Source organism: Leopardus geoffroyi, chromosome A1 (assembly GCF_018350155.1).
Source record: "Leopardus geoffroyi isolate Oge1 chromosome A1, O.geoffroyi_Oge1_pat1.0, whole genome shotgun sequence".
In the NCBI taxonomy this organism is placed as follows: Eukaryota; Metazoa; Chordata; class Mammalia; order Carnivora; family Felidae; genus Leopardus; species Leopardus geoffroyi.
Window position 1 is genome coordinate 69,372,608 of NC_059326.1, and position 19,385 is coordinate 69,391,992.

General features: G+C 39.3%; 1 protein-coding gene across 1 annotated transcript in view; it reads left to right on the plus strand.

The window, feature by feature from the left end:
- The first annotated feature begins 5,972 nt into the window (after positions 1-5,972).
- The window catches only part of IPO5 (importin 5), a 58,297-nt gene continuing 44,884 nt past the window's right edge, over positions 5,973-19,385 (plus strand). Inside the window, exons 1-2 of the mRNA XM_045481043.1 lie at positions 5,973-6,052; positions 15,002-15,112. The gene's annotated coding sequence lies outside the window, so the exon portion shown is untranslated. The remainder of the gene's footprint in view (positions 6,053-15,001; positions 15,113-19,385) is intronic.

Here is a 19,385-nt window from a genome sequence, read left to right on the forward strand (position 1 = left end):
ACATTTATCATGACTTCATTAAGCTTTCATTTTCACGTTTGCTTTAAATTTTACTATGCCATATTCATTAAGTTTAAGAGGAGATGATAAGACCAAAGTGAAATGGGTCAAAAAAAATTAGATGACATAGTTTTTTTGCAGGAAAGAAATCTGTCAATGACAGCATTTTTGTTTTGAACAAAATATAAACCATCGTTAAAAATTTTGCCTGACAATATCCACTCATGTAATCATTCAATGGAAATATTTCTTAGAGTGAGGTGTGCAGGTTTTATGATGCCCCCTCTATGTGAAAGAAAATGTAAGGGTGCCTGGGTGTCTCAGTCGACTTTGGCTCAGGCCATGATCTTGTGGTTCGTGGGTTCGAGCCCCGTGTCGGGCTCTGTGCTGACAGCTCAGAGCCTGGAGCCTGCTTTGGATTCTGTGTCTCCCTCTCTTTGCCCCTCTCCTGCTCATGTTCTGTCTCTCTCTCTCTCCCTCAAAAATAAACATTAAAAGTTAAAAAATTTTTTGAAAGAAAATGCACATGAAAGGTCATGTGACTTCTCCAAACTCTCACCATGAGTCATAAAAGCAGAAATCAAGTGTCCTATGGGGCGCCTGGGTGACTCAGTCAGTTAAGTGTCCGACTTCGGTTCAGGTCGTGATCTCTCAGTTCGTGAATTTGAGCCCCGCATCGGGCTCTGTGCTGACAGCTCACAGCCTGGAGCCTGCTTCGGATTCTGTGTCTCCCTCTCGCTCTGCCCCTCCCCTGCTCACACTCTGTCTCTCAATAATAAATAAACATTAAAAAAATTTTAAAAAAAGAAATCATGTGTCCTCTTAGTCTTTTGCTGTGTCCACTTCACACTAGGTTCACTTATTTCAAATCACAGCTACTTCAATGCATTTCCAGATTCTTTTCATAGCTTATTAATTACGCTTACAATGGCTCAGGAAAACATCTTTATCTTATATGCCCATGCTTTCTCAAAGGATATAGACATTCACACAACTTCAGAACTGTGAGGGACCTTTGAGATCTAGTCCAACATTCTCGTTTTATAGATGAAGACACTGACGCCCAGAGGTGAAGCAGCAAGACCAACAAGATAAAAATGGATTCCACGAGAAAAGGTTAAAGACACTGAAGTTGTTTCCTCCAAACAGACAATAATGACCTTTGAGTATTAGAATTATGATTCGAGAGGGGCGCCTGGGTGGCGCAGTCGGTTAAGCGTCCGACTTCAGCCAGGTCACAATCTCGCGGTCCGTGAGTTCGAGCCCCGCGTCGGGCTCTGGGCTGATGGCTCGGAGCCTGGAGCCTGTTTCCGATTCTGTGTCTCCCTCTCTCTCTGCCCCTCCCCCGTTCATGCTCTGTCTCTCTCTGTCCCAAAAATAAATAAACGTTGAAAAAAAAATTTTTTTAAAAAAGAATTATGATTCGAGATAAGGAAGTTGTTTTTTGACTTTTTTTTTTTTTTTTTTTTTTTTTTTTACTTCTCTTTTTCATTACCAAAACCAAAAACAAGAAGGAATCAGTTTTGATTACGGTGAGCAAAAACAATGAGGCTGAATGTAAAAAAGAATTTCTGGCAGTCAGGATAATCAAAAACTGAGATAGGAAATCTAGACATATAATTTACATGATCTACAATTCACCCACCTAGCTAGGTGCACAATTTGTGGGGCACCTGAGTGGCTCAGTCAGTTAAGCGTCCAACTCTTGATTTCAGCTCACATCATGATCTCAGAATCGTGGGATCAAGCCCTGCATGGAGCTCCATGCTGGGTGTGGATGGATTCTCTCTTTCCTTCTCTCTCTCTCTCTCTGCCCCTCCCCCACTTGTCTTCTCTTCTCCCTCTCTCAAAAAGAATTTTTTTTAAAGAAATCATTTGTTTAAAAAAAAATAAAGTGCGCATTTCAACGGTTTTAGCGTATTCATATACTAAATAAATATACAACCATGTGTGCAACCATAAACAGAACCCATTTTAGAACGTTTAATCAATTCAAAAATCCCCATACACTTTAGCCATCATTCCCCGTACCCCCATCTCCCCCCAGCCTTAGGTAACCACTAATCTACTTTGTCTCTATGAATTGCCCTATTCTGAATATTACATGTAAATAGAATCATATAATATAACGGTCTTCTCTGTCTTCTTTCCATAGCAAAACATTTTCAAAGTTCATTCTTATTGTGGCATGTATCAGTACTTTATTTCTTTCTATTGCCAAATAATACTCCATTGTATGGGTATACCACATTCTGTTCATCCATTCACCGGTTGTTAGACATTTGAGTTGTTTCCACCTTTTTGGGCTTTTATGAATGATGCTGCTATGAATATTCATGGACAAGTTCTCATGGGGACATATGCTTTTATTTTCCTAGGGTATATACCTAGAAGTAGGTATTGCTATTGCTGGGTCAAATAGCAACTCTTTACTTAGCTTTTCGAGGAAAACAGACTGTTTTCCAAATCGGCCGCACCGTTTTGTATTCCTACCAGCAGTGAACAAGGGCTCCAATTTCTCCATATCCTTACCAACGTTGCTATTATGACTTTTTTTATGATAGCCATTTTAGTGAGCGAAGTGGTATCTCATTGTGGTTTTGCTTTGCATTTCTTTGATGACTAATGGCGACTAACATCCTTCCATGTGCTAATGGAATATTAGCTAATACTTATATATCTTCTTTAGAGAAATGTCTGTTCAGATCCTTTGCCCGTGAAAAATTTCTTTTTGAAAGTTTAGGTGTATATTCTTTTTTTTTTTTTTTTTTTTTCAACGTTTATTTATTTTTGGGACAGAGAGAGACAGAGCATGAACGGGGGAGGGGCAGAGAGAGGGAGACACAGAATCGGAAACAGGCTCCAGGCTCTGAGCCATCAGCCCAGAGCCTGATGCGGGGCTCGAACTCACGGACCGCGAGATCGTGACCTGGCTAAAGTCGGACGCTTAACCGACTGCGCCACCCAGGCGCCCCATGTTTAGGTGTATATTCTTAATCTCTGGATTGCTTCAGACCTAAGCCTCCATTATATAAATTATATGAGTCCTAATCAAATGAATTTGATTTTTTCCATTTTTTTTTTTTTTTTTTTTAATTAGAGAGAGAGAGAGCACGAGCAGGGGAGAGGGGCGGAGAATCCCATGCAGGCTCCACGCTCAGCACAGAGCCCCATGTGGGGCTCAATCCCACAACCCTGAGATCGTGACCTGAGCTAAAATCAAGGGTCAAACGCTCAACCAATTCAGCCACCCTGGCACCTGCATCCAAATGAATTTGATTTACTCTAATTCTTTCTAGTTCTATGAATCTATGGTTTGAAAGAATTTTCATATCTTAACGTGGATTTTTACAGAATGGAAGCTGAAGATAAAATGCTACAAAGGGTCCCCACTTCCTGCAGAGATGAAATCTGAGTGCAGCCTCATGGAGATGCATTTCAGGAGGGCCCTTGGAGTGAGGAGTTCTGCAAAGCAGACTCTACATTGGCGCAAAAACTGACACAGAAACGGGCCAGTGGGCAAATGTGCTTCATTTTCTGTGACACTTTGAAATTATTGCCTGAAAAAACAAACCCAGTTTTTGTCTGAATTACATTATGAGATGATCCGTCTTCCACCCCAGCTGAGAATAGAGCTGAGCTGTTTCAGTAAAAAATGACGTTACATGAAACCGTGCATCTCAAGATAGGCAATTCAGCAGGGTCTCAGTGTGAACGTGTTCCTGAAGGGTACAGCCACGGATGGAAAAAGCCAGCACTTTGCTTCCGGACCTTTCCCTTCATCTCTATAATAATTTATCATGTTGCTTCATTTAAATATGAACATTTCAAAAATATTTTTAAGGTTTTTTTTTTAAGTCTGTGGGCTCAACAGTCCCCAAAATAAGTCTCACGATGGTAGGAAGGAAATAAGTATGTACCCACTTGTGAGTTGGGTTGACGTAAGATTTGAGAGTTAAGAGTAAAAAATTATGACCAGTTCTGGGGCAGCTGAAGGCACCACAGTTGATCACTTGAGCACAGTATGAGTTCATTGAATATTTAAGAACTGAGGATGGGAGCTTCTCTTTTTTTAAGACACAAGGCCATTTCTATTCTCGCTCACTAACATCATCCATCCCAAATAATGTTGTGAAGGCCATGTGAACAGTTCGGAGGATCAGAATTTGTTAACTGAACAAGGGCAACATATCTAAGTGATCACTAGGAAGTTTACATTTTCAAAAGGAGAGGAAAAACAAGTCACCGAGCTTTCTGATTACCCAAGACTTTCACAGCTCATCTCTGGCTGGATCTTGAGTGGAATAAAAGGCGAACGGAGCCATAAGGCACAACATCCCCCACAGTCCTCTCCACACCTGACTCTCTAGCCTTCCTTTCTCCACCGTGATGCTTCCTACTCAACTTTCTTCCTCTTGTGCCTGCTAATGAACAAACCAATAGATATTCCCCTGAATCCGGGCTTTGGTGTAGGTTCATAATGCCCAAAGGCCAGCCAGGGCAGGCTAGGTCAGCCAGCACCTTCCATAAAATGAACGGACCCTGGGACGATGACCTGAGCCAAAATCGAGAGTCGGATGCTCAACCGACCGAGCCACCCAGGCGCCGCTGGAATTCATTCTTTTAACGTGTTCTTCATACACCTTATAGTCACTTTATTATCATTCAATCACTGACTCTTAAGCTGCAAAAGTTCAGCTGTGGGACTCTTGGTAGGACCCTTGAATAAAAAGTCATGAAGATATCTCACTGCCATCACCCCTGCCCATGAGCCAAAATATCAGAACAAACAACATGATTGGTGGAAATGAAAACAATGAAGCAAGGAGTGGAGCTGAGGAACGTTCAGGATTTACAGAGACCTTGAAAGTACGTAGACCTCACATTTCACCAATAAAACTATGACCCATCCTAAAGGGTTTGAGCATGTATTATGAAACAATTTTAAAAATGAAAAAGTTTAGTTTTAATTAATTATCCATGAAAATTAATAATGGAATATTAGATGTAGTAAAACTAGGTCACGGAGAACCAGGACAATCTAGGCCAAACTTGGTAAGTTAATATATCATGTCAGAACTTAAAGTACAAACCAAAAATGCCAAAAAACATATTTAATAAGGAATTTCTTTTGTTTCCTAGAAATTTATCTTTGTCTATTGTAGAGATCAGTTTCTCTTTTCGGTATTAATTACTAGAATAGAAGCGAAATCCGTAGGTAAGGAAACTAATCATACAGTTTCAAGGCTTAAGTTGATGACACATGTATACCCAATCTGAGCAGCCCTCAACAGCATGAGCTTTGAGTTCTCAAAGGTCTGAGCTCCCTTTCCTTCTATGGCTTTGGGAATAGACAAGTTAGCCTATAATATCTAAATGCCTACATGGCCTCTAAAGCTGGCATGGTGGGCAAATTGAAACAGGCCAGCTGCATGACACTGCTTACCTGCTGCGGGTCACAATTGCAGTCAGATGTCTCCATGGTGACCTCTCTGAGCCATGAGGCCGGAACTGTGGGATTAACATCCCACGACTGGAGCAACCACAGTGCTGAGAACAGCTTTGACTACTGTAAGTAATCCCTAACCCTCAAATTTAGATGAAAAACTTTAAGAACTTAATCCATACCAAGGGACCAATTTGGGTGATTCTAGAGGGAAAGTCTTTCTGTGTGAGATCCAGGAGGAGCTGTTAGCCCTCGTACCTTTTGGAGTCCCCACAGTAGTATCTATGGGGAAGGGAAAGGAGAGAGAACTTACTAGACAGAAACCAAGAATGAAAGAATGAGAATACCACGACTGGTCATTCATTGTTCCTTGACACTGTGTCTTAAACTAGCGGGTGACTGCTTCCATGTACTTAAGAAAGCACCACTTGAGCAGAGGTGACCAAAAGAATGTAGACCATTGTCCTAACTATGTGTATAGCCATCCTGAAACAATAAAAAAAAAATGAGTTTTTATTTCATTTAGGTGGTTCCAGGGAGAAACTTTGCCAGGACCCACGTATGGGCACAACTGTTTTCCCTGATCAGGATCTTTGCAGCACCCAAGTAAGACTATAATTATCAGATAGATCTTGTTCTGTCTCTGGCTACTGCTAATTGCGTTATTTCCTTTATAGCTAAAAAGTCCCCCTTTTTCCTACAATTGCGATATCCATGATCATTTCGCCTTTTGTTCACCAACTAACCAAACTCCAATCCACCAGGATTTTCTATCCTACTTTCCTATAGAAGAAGTCTTAAAAGTCTGACTTTTAAGGGCTCTTTTTTTTTTTTCTAATGTTTATTTATTTTTGAGACAGAGAAAGATGGAGCGTGAATGGGGGAGGGTCAGAGAGAGGGAGACACAGAATCCGAAGCAGGCTCCAGGTTCCAAGCTGTCAGCACACAGCCCGATGCGGGCTCGAACCCATGGACTGTGGGATCATGACCTGAGCCGAAGTCGGACGCCCAACCAACTGAGCCACCCAGGCGCTCCTAAGGGCTGACTCTTAATTTCTCAAGTGTCTCAAAATAAGTTCTGTTTAAAACCTTTCGAGGTCCCACCTTAGGCCCCTACATATTATGGTGGTGTCCTCTCAGGGGCTGATCACATTTTATGTTAATTTTCAGAGATCACTAGTCAAGTAAGTGAGGGAAAACATAATTTATTTTCATTGTGGGAAAACTAAATCAACCACTGTGTAGTAAAAAGACTACTAACCTAATGGATTACATTACTTAACTGTTTCTCCTAGAACTTAATCCCCTAAATAGGTATAAAAAAGCCAAAATTAACAAAGGAAATGATTAGATGCAGGGGACTTGTCACTGGCAATGCCCTTATTACATAAGGTTTAATTTAGACCTTTCTAACCAGTTTTGCTCTATTGTTCTGTCACTTGTTTATGTGTATATATGTTAGAACATCCATAACTCTAGTAGGGGGAGACAGCATTGTGTTAGCATCTGAGTAGAGCTAAACCTTTGGAACAGAGTTATGAACCGCCAAATTAAAAATACCTGGGCAGCCAAATAGTAATTGTCCTAAGGCTCATGCAGGGTACTCTACAGGAAATATGCTCTACTCTCTTCTCTCTGTCTATTTCATATCCTTTTTAATGCATGTGGTTATCTGATTTCCAAAGCACACAGCAAACCAGATGATAAGAGGAGCTGACCAGCAGAGACAGCCATCATTTTATGTTGGCAGATACATTAAGTGGCAGATGCCTGAAAGGAAAAATGAAAAAAAAAAAAAAAAAAAAAAACTTTGAGAAAAGCAGGCAGTGACGTAAGACCTCAAATCTCAGAGACCCAGAGCAATTTCATTTCAGGAGGAGCAACCCTAAGTGGCTTCTGCAGTCATCACCCTATTTCAGCACCATATGATAACTGACTTAATGACCCTCAAATGCTGGGGCTGAGAAGATACCCTAGGGATCAAGTCCAACACTCCCAATTTACAGATGAGGAAGTGGAAGCTAGAGAAGCCTTGAGGGCCCAGTTCAGGATCATAGCTGGCTAGTGGTGGAGCTCCCATTGGAACCAGGATCCCCTGACCCCAATGCATTTTTTCTTGAAAAAAAAAAAAAAATGGTTGAAGCCTCACTGCTTAAACCCAACGATTGAATGAGATAATGTACAGAAGGTTAGCACTCAGACACGGAAAGAGAACCAAGTTTCGTCAGTGATTGTGAATAGAAAATCTGATATAAAGAATGGTTGAGCATTTTTGTAACTTTTTTTTAATGTTTATTTTTGAGAGAGACAGAGACAGAACGCAAGTGGGTTAGGGGCAGAGAGAGAGGGAGACACAGAATCCGAAGCAGGCTCCAGGCTCCAGGCTCCGAGCTGTCAGCACCAGAGCCCGACGCAGGGCTCGAACTCACGAGCTATGAGATCACGACTTGAGCTGAAGTCGGACGCTCAATCGACTGAGCCACCCAGGTGCCCCGGTTGAGCATTTTTAATATGAATCTTTGAAATAACTTTGCTCTTTTGGAAAATTAATTTCCATGAAGCAATCCAGTCTCAGATGTTACAGTATTACGTCTCCTGAAAGGTGTCCCCTGACTACCCTTTTGAAAATAGGACCACTTTCACTTTCTGTCTCTTTCCCTTGACTTCTACCAAGCAATATTCCAGTTTTAAGCTGTGCTCTATCAAGATTTTCTATATGAAATTATGTTTTAAAATACATGACTTACAGCTGAATCCATGCAAACAAGCCGTTTTAAAACACGGTTCCAATATCACTCTTATTTTACATGGCAGTGAGAACTTAAAACACATTCATGCTTTTCCCCCACTCCCTTTCTACATTCTTTAAAAGGGCAGTAACTATTATCTCTCTGCATAAAGAAAGTTAACTAGATACATGCATCTATTGAGGTGGAAGACAGCATCTGACATCTGAGTATTAGTTTGAACCAATGTCTTTAAGTAATTATTTTCATTCCACATTAGTACAGCTAGTTTCTAAGTGAGAGGCAGAGAGGTAGATTAGGTTGTAAGAGAGCTGAGTAGTTGAAGCAAATTTAGAGAAAGTAGTATTTCCTTAGCACCAAATAAATACTACTACTCCTGAGTAGAAAAAAAAAAATACAAATAAAAAGTAACCCTTTCAAATAAAATGCTATGGGATTGAGTTTTTCTTTAACATCTGTGCCCACTTTTTCTTCCAACTAGTTTTACATTCATGAGTGGATGCCTAGGTGTTAACCCCTTGCCCAGCAGAGATCAACAGGGAATTTGAACTTAAGGTGACTAATAATGCTCAGTGTAGGTAGTACCATCAGTTCCCTCTTAGGATTATCTTTATATTATGTATGAATTATAAACCTCCTCCGCCTGGCCCCCAAGTGCTGGGATGTCTCACGGCTGAGTCCTTGACCCTCTTCTCTCTTCTCCAGGCGACGTTATCCACTTCAGCAGTCTTGAATGCCATGAATGTGATGACTCAGTTGGTATTTCCAGCCCTGCTCTTTCTGAGCTCCAGGCTCCCCTGTCCAACTGCTTACTGGACATCACCACTTGGATGTCTACTAGGCATCTCAAACTGACTATGACTGAAATTCCCCTCTTGATTTCTTCTTGCCACACCTTCTCCCAAACCCATCCTCCTTTTAGTGGCATACCATTGCTCAGACCCAAATCCTAAGCATTCTCGACGTCTCCAATTTACTCCAATTGACCAGAGGAGGATTCACCATGGAGCTCATGAAGCTTGAGCTTACAGCCCATTCACTCGCACAGAGCCCCTCCAGGAAACCTCACTTTATGTTCAATTTTTTTATTTATCTTACAGAGGGCCCTCAGATTGTGTCAAGTTTCAGTTGTTTTTAACTTGGATCTGCCTCTGCACCCTACGTCCTGCTCCATTTCCAAAAGGAAAATATCTAAACCAGACCACTTTGGACACCGTTGATCGCCATATTCCAGGCCATATTATTCTCCTGCCTGGAGTACTATCGTGACCTCCTCATGCTCCCCCAGCTTCCTCACTCCTTCCTACTATTTCCTATATTGCAGCAAAATGACCTTTTATAACTGTTTAAATGTTCAATGATCTGTGAAAAACGGTCATACCCTTTACTTAATCCATTTTGCTTAGAATAAGTTATACTACTGAACGATCACAATGCCCCAGGTGATGTGCTGTGCCCCCCCCCTCCCCCCCCCCCCCCCCCCCCCCGCCCAACTTGCTTCTCAGCCCTCCCTTCAAGGTTTACTCCTCTCTGGCTGTACCCTTCTTTCCTCACTGGAATACACCAGACCAGTTTCGCTTGGGGGCTTTTGCACTTGCTGTTTCCTCTGGTGGAAATAGGAATTTCTCCCATTTCTTTCTTCACCTTGGCTCAACTTTCAAGTCTCAGCTCAGATATCTCCCTCAAAAGACTGTTCCACCGAAGTACCACCCAACTCCACACCTTCTTGATCCCATTATCTTCCTTTCACTGGTCACTATAGAATGTTCTAATCTACTCAGTTGATTCGTTGATTGTCTGACTTCTCCCAAAAGATAAGCTCCATGGAGGTGGGAACCCAGTCCTACTCACCACTGAATCTCACAATCAGTGCCCACTGCAGAGAAGGTGCCCAATAAATATTTGCTAAATAAGTGAATAAGTAAATGTTAAAAACAAATGTTAATACAGTAAAGTGAGGCATAAAGTGATAAACACATAGCATGGGTGGAATTGAAGAGTATGAACTGTATTCCGAGGTCCTTTTTGTTTCTACCTCATTAATTACAGCTAAAAATCTGTTGCAAGTAGTTGCAAATTTGAGCTGTACATTGATGTCACAATTGATATTCCACTATGAACGTCATCATAAAGCATGAGGTAAAATTTGCGTGTCATAGTATCCAAACTATGAGATAATTGCTATAAATAGCAAATATATGGAGAGGAAAATATATAGACTGAATCATATCTGTATCTCCCCAGTCCTTTTCCTCCAAAATAATGGTTTAGGAATGCTCAGAAGGTTTCAAGGTTATGAATGCTATCATCTATGTACTCTGAATTGAGTTAAAAATAGTGTGAAAATAGAAAAAAATAGTAATTGAGGTCCGGATCAATTTCCTTCAGATAGCTAAGGAAAAGCATTTTTTAAAATCACACCTTTATTGAGATATAATTCACATACCATAAAGCTCACACTTTTTAAATGTACAATTCTTTAGTATATTCACAGAGTTAGTCATCCATCACTGCTATCACATTCCAGAACATTTCATCACACCAAAAAGGAACTCCATACCCATTAGCAGTCATTCCACCTTCCTTCCCCTCCCCTCCAGGCCCCTGACAACTACGAATCTACTTTCTGTGTCTATGGATTTGCTGCTCCTGGACATTTCACATAAATGGAACCAAAAAATACGTGACTTTTTGTGTCTGGCTTGTCTCACTTAGCATCATATTTTTAAAGTTCATCCATGTTGCAATATGTACCAGTATTGTTTCTTTTTATTGCCAAGGTGATATACCACATTTTGTCTATCTATTCATCAGTTTATGGATATTTTGGATTGTTTCCACATTTTTGGCTATTATAAATAATGCTGCTATGAACATTCATGTACAAGTTTTTGTGTAGACATATGTTTCCATTTCTCTCGAGCACAAATGCTGAGTCATATAGTAACTTTATGTGTTACTTCTGAAGAACTTCCAAACTGTCAAATTGACTGCACCATTTTAAATTTCCATCAGCAACGGAGGAGGGTTCCCAAATGAGGGGCCCCGTTTTTCCACACCCTCATCAACACTTGCTATTGTCTTTTTTATTGTAGCCATACTAGCAGTATACCCCCCCTTTTTTGGGGAGGGTGGGGGTTTAATTTATATCTCCCTAATGACTAATGACATCGAACATCTTTCAATGTACTTATTAGTCATTTGCATTCATGTATGTTCTGTGGGGGAAGGTCTATCTGAATGTCTGTTTTGCCTATTTTTTAATTGGGTGGTTTTTTTTGTTGTTGTTATTGAGTGCAATGGTTCTTTATGTAATCTGGATACAAGTCCCTTATCAGATGTATGATCTGCAAATATTTTCTTCCATTCTATGGGGTGTCTTTTCACATTCTTGATGGTTTCCTTTGAAGCACAAAAATTTTTAATTTTGATGAAGTCCAATTTAACTTTTCTTATTTTTGTCTTTTGTAATTTCAGTGCCATAACTAAGAAACCATTGTCTAATCAAAGGCCGTGAAGTCTTATCTTACGTTTTCTTCTAAGGATTTTATAGTTTTGCTCCTACATTTAGGTCTATGCCCGATGTTGAGGTTTGCATATGGTATGAGGTAGCAGATTAGCTTCATTCTTTTGCATGTGGATATCCAGTTGTACCACAACATTTTTTGAAAAGATTATTCTTTCACATGAATGGCCTTAGCACCTATATTTGTCAGGATTCTCCAAAGAAATAGAATCAATAGGATCCCCAAAAAGAGATCTATTTTAAGGAATTAGCTCATGTGATTGTGGGGGCTGGCATGTCTGAAATCCTTAGGGCAGGGCAACAAGTGGAAATTTAGGCATGAGTTGATTTTGCAGTGTGGAGTCTGAAATTTGCAGAGGAAGCCAATATGTGTTTCTGTGTTGCCATCTGTCTTAAGCCAGATCCGAATTGCTTCTTCCTTTGGAAACCTGTCTTTGCTATAAAGGCCTTCCATTGGTTAGATGAGACCTACCCACAGTATGGAGGGTAATCTACTTTACTTAGAGTCAACAGACTATACATGTTAATCACATCTACAAACGCCTTCACGGAAACGTCTAGACTAGTGTTTGAGCAAACAACCGGGCACCATAGCCAAGCCACGTTGAAAAATAAAATTAACCATCATAGCACCCTTGTCAAAAATCAACTGACCACAAATATAAGGTTTATTTCTGAATTCCCCATTCAATTTCACTGATCTTTATAAAGGTCTATCCTTAGGCCAGCATCACAGTGTAGCTTTAAAGTAAGCTTTAAAATCAAGGTGTGAATCTTTCAATTTTTGCTGGGTTTGAAATTATTTTGGCTATTGGTAGTCTCTTGCAATTCATATCCATTTTAGGACCAGCTTTTTCTGAAGAAAAAAGTGGTTAAAATGTTAATAGGTATTGCTTAAATCTGTAGATCAATCTGGGGAGTATAGCCATCTTAATTTTAAGTCTTCCAATCCATGCACGTAAAATGTCTTTCCATTTATTTAGATCTTTCTAAATTTCTTTAGCCATGTTTTATAATTTTCGGTGTAGAAGTCTTATATGTTTGTTAAATTTGTTCTATTTTATATTTTTTGATGCCATCATAAATGATATTTTCTTAATTTCATTTTTTGATTGTTCATGGCTAGCATAGAAGTGCATGATTTTTGTGTATTGGCCTTATATCCTGTAACCTTGCAGAATGCATTTATTTTTCTAACAACATTTTTGTGGATTCATCAGGATTTTCTCTATACAAGTTCATGCCATCTGTGACTCTCCAGTACAATATTGAATAGAAATGGTGAGAATGGGCATTCTTGTCTTGTTCTTGATCTCAGGAAGAAGGCATTCAGTTTTCCCCCAGTAAGTATGATATTAGCTGTGGGTTTTTCATAAGTGGCAATCAATTTGTTCAGTTTGTTGAGTGCTTTTATCATGAAAGGGTGTTGGATTTTGTCAAAGGCTTATTCGGCATCAATTGAGATAATTATGTGGTCTTTATACTTTATTCCGTTAATATGGTGTATCACATTGATCGATTTTCTTATGTTATACCAACTTTGCATTCCTAGGAAAAGTCCCACCTAGTCATGATATATAATCCTTTTTACATGTTGCTGAATTCAGTTTGCTAGGGTTTTATTGATAATTTTTGCATCCATATTTATATTGGTAGGCATTTTCCTTGTGATATCTTTGGTTTTGGTATCAAGTTAAAACTGGCCTCATAGAGTGAGTGTTCACTCTGCTTCTATTTTTTGGAAGAGTTTAGAAAGGACAGGTGTTAATTCTTCTTTAAATGTGTAGTAGAATTCACCAGTAAGGCCATATCTTTTCTTAGAATTTTGTGGGAAATTTTTTTATTACTAATTCAATCCCTTTCATTGCTATATATAGGCCTATCCAGATTTTCTATTTCTTTTTGGATTCAGTTCAGCAGTTGTGACTTTCTAGGATTTTCTGTTGAATCCAGGTTATCTAATTTGTCAGCATACAATTGTTCAGTTTTTCCTCAATTCTTTTTATTCCTGAAAGTTTGGTAGTGATGGTCTTTTATTTTTAATTTTAGTAATTTGAGTCTTCTTTTTTTCTGGGTCTAGCCAGAGATTTGTCAATTTTGTTGATCTTTTCAAAGAAACAACCCTTTTCCCCCCTCTGTTGATTTTTTAATTCTCAATTTCACTTATTTCCTTTCTTGTTTTTATTGTCTCTTCTGCTTGCTTTGGGTTTAGTTTGCTCTTCCTCTAGTTTCTAAGAAACTAGGCGAGACTATTGATTTGAGCTCTCTTCTTTTTTACCAAAGATGTTTACAACTCTAAAGTTTCCCAAGAGCACTGCTTTCACTGCATCCCATAAGTTTTGGTCTCTTGTGTTTCTGTTTTCATTCATCTCAGAGTGTTTCCTAATTTTTCTTGTGATTTCTTCTTCAACCCATTTGTTATTTAGAAGGATGCGGCTAATTCGCACTTATTTGTGAATTTCTCAAATTTCCTTCTGTTCTTGATTTCTAATTTCATTTTGCTGAGGACAGAGAAGATATTTTATATGATTTGAGTCTTTTTAAACCTATTGAGACTTGTTCTATGGCCCAACATGTGATCTCTTCTGGAGATTGTTCCCTGTGCACTTGAGAAAAATGTGTATTCTGCTGTTGTTGGATGGAGTGTCCTATGGATGTCTGTTAGGTTTAGATGGTGTATAGTGTTCTCCACATCTTCTATTTGTTGTTTGTCTTCTGCCTAGTGGTTCTATTCATTATTAAGAGTGCAGATAGAAGTCTTCAACTATTTTGCTGAACTTTTCCCTTCAATTCTGTCAAGTTTTGCTTCATGTATTTTGGGGCTCTGTTGATGGATACATGCGTTTATGATTTTTGTGTCTACCTGATTGATTGACCCTTTTATCCTAATAAAATATCCTTCTTCGTCTCTGATAATTTTATTTTAAAATCTATTTTGTCTGATAGCGGTATAGCCATTTTGGCTCTCTTTTGGATGGCATATCTTTTTCCATCCTTTCATTTTCAACCTATTTGTGTTCTAAGGAAAAAAATACACTTAACACTAAATTCTTCTGCTAAGTATATTTTTATTTCAGGTGTTAAAAGGCAGCAAATGATGGTTTTTAAAATCCATTCACATTTAAATGAAAATAATCAACATTAAAAAAATAAAAGATATTCTTCCTTCCTCCAGCTCTTCATCAGTTCTTGACTTAACTTATAAGGATTTATTCTAGAGGATCAAATCTTGAGTCTTCCTTACCTTCTAAAGGTTCACAAATGTGTTCAATGTCAAACCAGCAGGGAAAGGACATTCCTAAGCAAGAAACACTGCTCAGGAAGTACTGCACCATGTCTCCAGGTCCCTGAGAATCAAGTCAGAAAACTGGAAGCAACGGAAAGCACTATAAGGTAACTGATCCTCACTTTGTGACAAGTCATTTCCTAAACATAAATGAACAAACTACGTAGCACACTTGTGTGTAACTAGTTGGTTATTTTGCTCCCAAGTAAAGCAGTGTTCAACAGAAATATCATGAGAACCACAAATGCTAGTCATATTTGTAAATTTTTTAAATGTTTATTTGAGAGAGAGAGAGAGAGCACACATGCAAGTGGAGGAGGGGCAGAGAGAGGGAGAGACAAAATCCCAAACAGGCTCCACGCTGTCAGCACAGAGCCCGAGTAGGGCTCAAACTCATGAACCCTGAGATTGTGACCTGAGCCGAAATCAAGAGTTAGACACATAACCGACTGAGCCAGTCAGACGCACCCCCCCATATATGTAATTTTAAGGTTTCTAGTAACCATATTTTAAAAAGTAAAAACAGGAAAATTAATATAATTAATAATTATCATTTATTAATAAGTATAATTAACATATTTTATTTAACCCAATATGTTGTCATTTCTACATGTGACCAATATAAAATTGTTACTCTTCATATTCTTCCAAGTCTCTGAAGTTTAGTTTGCACCTTACACTTAAAGCACACCTAATTTCAAACTAGCCACATTTCAAGTGACTCATAGCCACAATGGCTAGTGGTTACCACTCTGGACAGAGAACTGTAGCATTTAAAAGTGAAAATGACCTTAAAATGCTCTATGATGATCATGACCTGAGCCAAAGTCAGATGCTTAACCGACTGAGCCACCCGAGCGCCCCGTAAATTTTTTTTCCTTAACATTATACATTGCTATAACATGACTGCTTATATAATAGGAGTATAAAAATGTAATAACCTAACAAGTAGATGTGCAATCCAAACTAACAAATCTTGGAGGTTTTGATCTGCATCAATCAGTACAGCTAACTTTATTAAGCATTTACTCTGTGCCAGCACTATGCCAGGTATTTTGATGCATGGTGGAAGGTACTACTGTTATTTCCATTTCACAGAACAGGAAACTGGGGCTGAGAAAGGTTAAATAACTTGGGCAAGATCACAGCATGTAAGTTGTGAAGTCATAATTTGAAGTCTCATTCTGGCTGGCCCTTGGAGCCTCTGCTCCTAAGCCTCCAAACTCTACACGTCCTTCAAATGTATCCAACGACCAGCTGACATTCAGTGAATTTCATATGTAAAACTATGAGAGAGAGAGAGGGCAAAAGAAACTAACCGAATCCAAATTTCCCCTGCCTGTGTTCAATTCCACAGTTTGCTGACTTGTGTGTTTAGTGCCCTTTGGGAATACAAGGTTTCCCTTGCCCCTGGCCTGCATGCTCTGACTGTAACAGACTGCTTCAGACAGAGGCTTAAAAATCTTGATAAAAGGCAGCTGGAAAAATGGAAACATCTTAGCATTTTCTTTTCAGCAGACAACTTTCCTCAACAGGTCTCATCTTTTCTGCTGGTTCTTACCTAAGCAACAAAGAGCATCGATATTAGAAAGCATTAGAAATTTTATTTATCAGCCAAATGCTTGTTAACCATCCTTAATCCATCAACATACCATTTTACTCTGCATAATTGGGAGGGAGACTAATAGAAAATATACAAATACACTTTATTACACACACAAACGCGATGCATACATCTATATCACATGTAGCTTTAAGAGTAGTCACCTGTCTGAGGCCTATTTCTTATTTAACCCTAGAATCCATCTAACCAATAATAGCTGATAACTATTGAGTGCTACGGTGTCTGCAGACACCATGCTATGTGCATTTACAAATATTATCCTACTTTCTACAACACCCCTATGAAGAAGTATTATTCCCCTTTTACAGATGAGGAAACAAAGACAACTTGTTATGTCATACCATGTTAACTATTAATACAAACACCTGTAAATAATACCATCTGCTTATATCTGTGTAGTTATAGATTATAATACTTTCACTTCTATTATTTAAACTGCTCCTCAAAATAAGTTGTGCTATAGAGAGCACCTGTGCTTACCACTACCAGGACAGGTAGTGGAAGTTATGTTGGGAGTCCCGGGGCAACTTTTAAAAATTTACAGATTGTTCACTCGGGAGAGTCTTATTTACATTCAGAACCCAATAAACCAAAAATGACAGACAAGACCAAATTCTACCCCAGCTGAAAGAAGCTTTCGCAGGGGTTTTATAAGCCTAACTTCTCCAAACACTCCCATCAACACAAAACCTATAAAATCAAGAGCAGTACCCAAGGAAGATTCTGCTGCTCTCTTGTTAAGGAGTCTGGCCTCCTGTATTATTATAAAGAGGGCATGGCCAGGCTGTGCAGTACCTTCTGACAAACATCAAGAATCCTAAATTGCCTAGATTTCAAGTCTCAGTTGAGAGAAACTTCTAGCCTTCCATTTTCCCAACCTCACCCTTTTACGCAAGGGGTTATAAATGCTCTGAGCAAATATGCCTCCAGAACTTAATGGAGGTAGGGTCAGGTCTAATAAGCTGAAGTGAAAGGCATCAGGAGCTGGCTGTTCACAGTTGACTCGCCCAAAGCAATGGCGGCTAATTGGGAGTGAGCAAGACTTCGTTCTACCCCTCCATTTCATTTCCAATTATAATTTAATGTCAGAACTTTTCTGATTAATTATAGCATACTTTAACAGCCATTATTATTCCATTTTATAATGAGAGATTGAGGCTTAAAGACATTAAGTGCTCACTCAAGTTCACATTAGTAAGACACTAAAGACCCACATCCACTCAAGTTCAAGGTTCTTTACCTTCTACCATCTGATCTCCTTGGGAAATAAACCTATATTCTTATGGACTGCCATGATACAATATCTGAGCTATTTTCTCAGGGGGAGATTATGTTCATAAAACAAATAGGACTCTCTCCATGGGAAATAGGTTTCTAAGTGCAATACATTCCCTGAAGGCTGAGCATTACAAACTCTCTAAACTGGCAGGCCTGCTGTTGAAAATGCAGTCCCCACTTAGGAGGAGGTTTCCTGAACACAAGAACTGGTCTCCGTTGTCAGGATGGCTGATATCCACCCCAAGTTTACAGGAATTTCTCCCATTTGGGGATCTCTTTTTTCATTACCCGTAAAAATCTCCTTCCTTCTTACTTAGAATATTAAAATAAAGCTGGGCTGACATTTCATAAACGTAGCAGTTGATGTCACGACTAACACTGACTTGTTTTATTTGTAGTCTGAATAAGTATGTGCTTTGCCTCACCAAAAAATCAAGCTCTCTTGGGCACCTGGGAAGCTCAGTCGGTTGAGCATCCAACTCTTATTTTCCGCTCTGGTCATGATCTCACGGTTGGTGGGATAGAGCTCGGCTCTGCACTATCAGTGCAGAGCCTGCTTGGGATTCTCTCTCCCCCTGTCTCTTTGCCCCTTCTCGGCTCATACACACACACACACACACACACACACACACACACACACACACACAATTTTCTCTCTCTCTCTCTCTCTCTCTCTGCCCCTCTCCTCTGATAGCTCTCATACTTAATCTCTCTAAAAAAATAAATAATTTTAAAAATTAAAACAAGCTCCCTATCTTGACAAATCCGTACACATACATTGTAATTTCTATTATTTAGTAATTATTAAACAAATGTATGTAATCTACAGAGTCATTGCCAATAAAACACATACCACAGCAAGTGTTATAAAGTAACTGGAGATCAGGACTTACCCTAAGCAAGCCTCCAGGCAATTCATCTTATTTCACTGGTAACATAGTCATAAAATAGGCTGGATAAGTAATTCCCCAAATCTTAATAACCTTGGGTGAGGAAAAAGCCTCCCAGAATCCAGACATGACCACTGCTGACATACATACATACAAAACAAGCAAAAACAAAAACCTGTCCCAAATTAATGTACGTGATGTTCTATCTTTAAAGAAATAATGTGTCATAAGAACAACAAATTGTCACATGTAAGGAGCATCAATTCTTCAAAGATAGGTCTGCAGACCTCTTGTAGAGAACTCTTATCACTATCACAGCTAAAACTTTCTAAGGGAGTTTTTTTCTCCACGAATCAGAATGCTTTAAAAGATCTTAGCTGGCAATCACAATTGCATAGCGATCCCGGGGCCTCAGCGCAGAGATTCTGGACGCAGTGGCTGGGATTCTAATATACAGCCAAGGTTTAAAATCATTCCCTTTAAAGCAAATGTTTTAAGTAGACTTCCAGAGAACACAACTTCCGAGTAGTCAACAGGAAATTAAATTCCCTTCGGGCTGCCAGAAGTGTGGTCCATCTCACCCAACGT